Here is a 4,818-nt window from a genome sequence, read left to right on the forward strand (position 1 = left end):
GTGCTTAATTTCCCTATTTGATATTTCAACTTGACCACTAGTTTGTGGGTGATAAGGTGTAGTGACTTTTTGTGTAATACCATATTGTTTCATTAAATGCTCAAAAGATCTATTACAAAAGTGTGTACCGGTATCACTAATGATAGCACATGGTGAGCCAAAACGGGAGAAAATATTTTCTTTCAAAAACTTAAGCACAACTTTATGGTCATTTGTGTGGCATGCAACAACTTCAACCCATTTAGACACATAATCAACACCAACAAGAATGTACAAGTTACCAAAAGAGTTAGGAAATGGACCCATAAAATCAATGCCCCAAACATCAAATATTTCAACAATAAGGATAGGATTCAAAGGCATCATGTTTCTTCTAGTTACACTTCCTAACTTTTGACAACGTTCGCAAGATTTGCAATAAACATAAGTATCATGAAAAATAGTAGGCCAATAAAATCCACATTGTAAAATTTTCAAAGTAGTTTTCTTACCACTAAAATGTCCACCACATGCATGATCATGACAAAAAGATATGATTTTAGTTTGATCACAATTTGGAATGCATCTCCTTATTATTTGATCATGGAAATATTTAAACAAATAAGGATCATCCCACATGAAATTTTTCACTTCAGAATAAAATTTAGATTTTTCATGCTTAGACCAATGAGAAGGAATTTCACCAGTGACCAAATAATTCACAATGTCAGCATACCAAGGCAAAGAAGATATATGCATGAGTCGTTCATCAGGAAAAGTTTCAGTTATAGTGGTGGAGTCATTATTAGTCTCAACAACAATTCTAGACAAATGATCAGCAACAACATTTTCAGAACCTTTTTTATCTCGTATCTCTGAATCAAATTCTTGTAAAAGCAAGATCCAACGAATTAAGCGAGATTTAGCATCTTTTTTCGACAAGAGATATTTCAATGCAACATGATCAGAATATACAATTATTTTAGATCCTAACAAATAAGACCTAAATTTCTCCAATGCAAACACAATAGCAAGCAATTCTTTTTCAGTTGTAGATTAATTTAATTGAGCATCGTTCAAAGTTTTGCTAGCATAGTAGAATACATGAGCTAACTTGTTAATTCTTTGTTCTAGAACAACACCAATAGCATAATCAGAAGCATCACACATTATTTCAAAAGGAATACTCCAATTAGGAGGGCGAATAATAGGTGCACTAATCAAAAGGGATTTCAATCTTTCAAAGGCAACATGGCAATCATTATCAAAGACAAAAGCATTTTCTTTTCCCAGCAAATGACATAATGGGCGTGAAATTTTGCTAAAGTCTTTTATGAATCTTCTATAAAAACCAGCATGGCCTAAGAATGATCTAATTTCTTTTATTGTTTTAGGTGGGGGAGGTTTTGAAATAAGGTCAACTTTTGCTTTATCAACTTCTATTCCCTCAGATGAGATTACATGACCTAAAACAATTCCTTTTTTTAACCATAAAATGACATTTTTCCCAATTAAGAACTAAATTCTTTTTTTTGCAGCGAATTAAAACAAGAGAAAGATGGTGCAAACAGTCATCAAAAGAATTTCCAAACACAGAAAAATCATCCATAAACACTTCAAGATTTCTTTCAACCATATCAGAAAATATTGCAATCATACATCTTTGAAAAGTTGCAGGAGCATTACAAAGACCAAAAGGCATGCGACAATATGCAAAGGTTCCAAAAGGGCAAGTGAAGGTAGTCTTTTCTTGGTCTTCAGGGGCAATGGGGATTTGGTTATATCCCGAATAGCCATCAAGAAAACAATAATATGCATGGCCAGCTAAACGTTCAAGCATTTGATCAATAAAGGGTAAAGGAAAGTGGTCTTTTCTAGTAACATTATTTAGCTTTCTATAGTCTATACACACTCTCCACCCCGTTTGTACTCGAGTAGGGATTAATTCATTTTTCTCATTTTCAATAACTGTGATCCCAGACTTTTTAGACACTACTTGGACTGGACTAACCCATTGACTATCAGCAATAGGGTAAATGATACCTACGTCTAACAGTTTAAGTACTTCTTCCCTAACGACCTATTTCATATTTGGATTTAACCTTCTTTGACATTCCCGAGAGGTTTTAGCATTTTCTTTTAGATGGATTCTATGCATGCATATGGATGGGCTAATTCCCTTGATGTCTCCAATAGTCCAACCTATGGCTTCCTTATGTTTTCTAAGGACATTTAACAATTTATCTTCTTGTTCTTTATCTAAAGCAGATGCTATGATAACAGGCAAGGTTTCAGACTCTCCTAGAAAAGCATATTTTAAATTTTCTGGCAAAGGTTTAAGGTCTAACTTTGGAGACTCGGAAATTGATTGAACACGATCTAAGGGTGAAAATGGTTCAACTTTGGTTTCATTTAAGGGTATAGACTCTAACAAAGAATTCACAACATCATTAAAGCCATCAATATGGAAGTTCATACCAAAGTATTTTTCACAAAAATCAAGTAAGTCATTTCCATCATCTTCACACATACTCTCTATCATGTTAACTCCATGCACTTCCTCACACTCAACAGATTTAGCAACATTAAAAACATTTAATTCAACAGTCATGTTTCCAAAAGATAATTTCAATACACCATTACGACAGTTGATAATTGCATTAGATGTAACTAAAAACGGTCTACCCAGAATGATGGGTATTTGAACATGAGCATTTTCAACAGGTTGAGTGTCAAGAACAATAAAGTCCACAGGGAAATAGAATTTATCCACTTTAATTAAAACATCTTCTACAATACCTCTAGGGATTTTCACTGAACGATCGACTAATTGAAGTGTTATAGAAGTTGGTTTTAATTCTCCTAGACCAAGTTGCTTATACACAGAATAAGGCAGTAAATTCACACTAGCTCCTAATTCAAGTAAAGCTTTGTTAATATAATGATCGCCAATGATGCATGAAATAGTTGGACAACCGGGATCTTTATATTTCACAAGGCTTTTATATTGAACTATGGAGCTAACTTGTTCAGTTAAAAATGCCTTTTTTGGAACATTTGTGTTTCTTTTAACAGTGCAAAGGTCTTTTAAGAATTTAGAATAGGAAGGAATTTGTTTAATGGCATCTAAGAAAGGAATTTTGATGCTTAATTGTTTGAAAACTTCTAAGATGTCACTATATTGGTTTCCTTTCTTGAGTGGAATTAATCTTTATGGAAAAGGAGCTTTTGGGATGGAAGGAAGGATTTGAGCATCATCTTTTGAAAGGTCATTTGTGTTGGAACTTTGAGGTTGGCTTTGGTCTTTTTCAACTTGAGGTATGTAATCGGGTTTGACAATTTGTTTTCCGGACCTAAGAGTTGAAATAGACTTAGCTTCTTCTTTATGACTAGGAGCTCCTATTTCATATTGGCCTTTAGGATTTGGGATAGGTTGGCTAGGAAATCTTCCTTTTTCTCTCTCGGTTATAGCATTAGCAAGTTGACCCAATTGTGTCTCGAGTTTGGCAATGGATTGAGACTGATTTTGTAAGATTTGTTGGGTGGATTGCATGAATTGTTGTAAAGTGTCTTCTAAGGAAGGTTTTCTTTGTGGAGGGTAAGGTTGACTTGGTTGGGCATGATTTGGATTTGGCATGTGGAATTGGTTTCCTTGATTCATTTGTGGTTGGTTTTGTCTCCATGAAAAATTAGGATGGTTTCTCCAATTTGGATTGTATGTGTTGGAAAATGGGCTATCAGAAGAAGGTTTTCCATATGAATGTAAAGCATTAGCCTCTTGAGAAAATGTTTCAATAAAAGAAGGACATGATTGAGCTTTATGACATGAACTAGCACATAAAGACAAACATCTTTTTTAGGTTGCACATGAGAATTCATAGATTGACTTATTACTAAGGCTTCTACTTTTCTGGCTAATTTTTCAAATGATGTTCTTAAATCACTTTCTTCTTTTATTTCATATTTTCCTTCTCTTTTCGGTAAAGTGTTGGCTCTAGACCTGGGCTCAGAATAATTCCATTGTTGTGAATTAACAGACAATTCTTCAAGAGCGTCCCAAGCCTCTTGCCCTTGCAATTTTAAAATTTTTTCGATATGCATAGATTGAATCATTTGTCGGTTTGAAGGGGTTAAACCATCATAAAAATATTTTACAAGTCTCCATTTTTCAAAACCATGGTGGGGACATTTTAATAATAAATCTTTAAATCTTTCCCAACATTCATAAAATTCTTCATTATCTTTTTGATAAAATTTGGAGATTTCTCTTCTTAAATTATCAGTTTTGGACATGGGGAAAAATTTAGCAAGGAATTTATTAAAAAGTTGATCCCAAGTAGTTATGGTTCCTGTTGCAAGTGAGTTTAACCAAGATTTGACTCTATCTTTTAAAGAAAAAGGAAACAACCTAAGTTTAACCGACTCATCTGAAAAATTTTGAAAACGAAAGGTTGAGCAAATTTCCAAAAAGTATTTTACATGCATGTATGGATCCTCTCTTTCTAAACCATAAAATGATGTTAACAATTGAATGATTGATGGCTTAAGTTCAAAATGAGTGGCATTAGTAGTGGGCAAAGCAATGCATGGCAGAGCATTAGATGAAATAGGTGAAAAATATTCAAGAAGAGTTTTTTCTTGTACAACATTAGGTTCTTTTTCCATTATGCTTAAACTTTCAAAAGCACTTTCAATTTCACATAAAGACACTAATTTTTTCACCAAACGATTTTTTGAATTACGATGCCAATGATACATACAATGTCACAAATTTCACCAAGTAACACAAACAATCACAAGAAAACAAATTTCTGATGTGGTAGATCAGTTAGAACCGCA

At 33.5% G+C, this 4,818-nt stretch overlaps 1 non-coding gene across 1 annotated transcript; it reads left to right on the forward strand.

Moving 5' to 3' along the window:
- Positions 1-4,150: 4,150 nt before the first annotated feature.
- On the forward strand, positions 4,151-4,257 carry LOC133802902 (small nucleolar RNA R71). The gene has a single exon (XR_009877647.1). It is a non-coding gene; the product is annotated as a small nucleolar RNA R71 (small nucleolar RNA).
- Positions 4,258-4,818: the final 561 nt, after the last annotated feature.

The sequence above is a fragment of the Humulus lupulus genome, chromosome 9 (assembly GCF_963169125.1).
Source record: "Humulus lupulus chromosome 9, drHumLupu1.1, whole genome shotgun sequence".
In the NCBI taxonomy this organism is placed as follows: domain Eukaryota; kingdom Viridiplantae; phylum Streptophyta; class Magnoliopsida; order Rosales; family Cannabaceae; genus Humulus; species Humulus lupulus.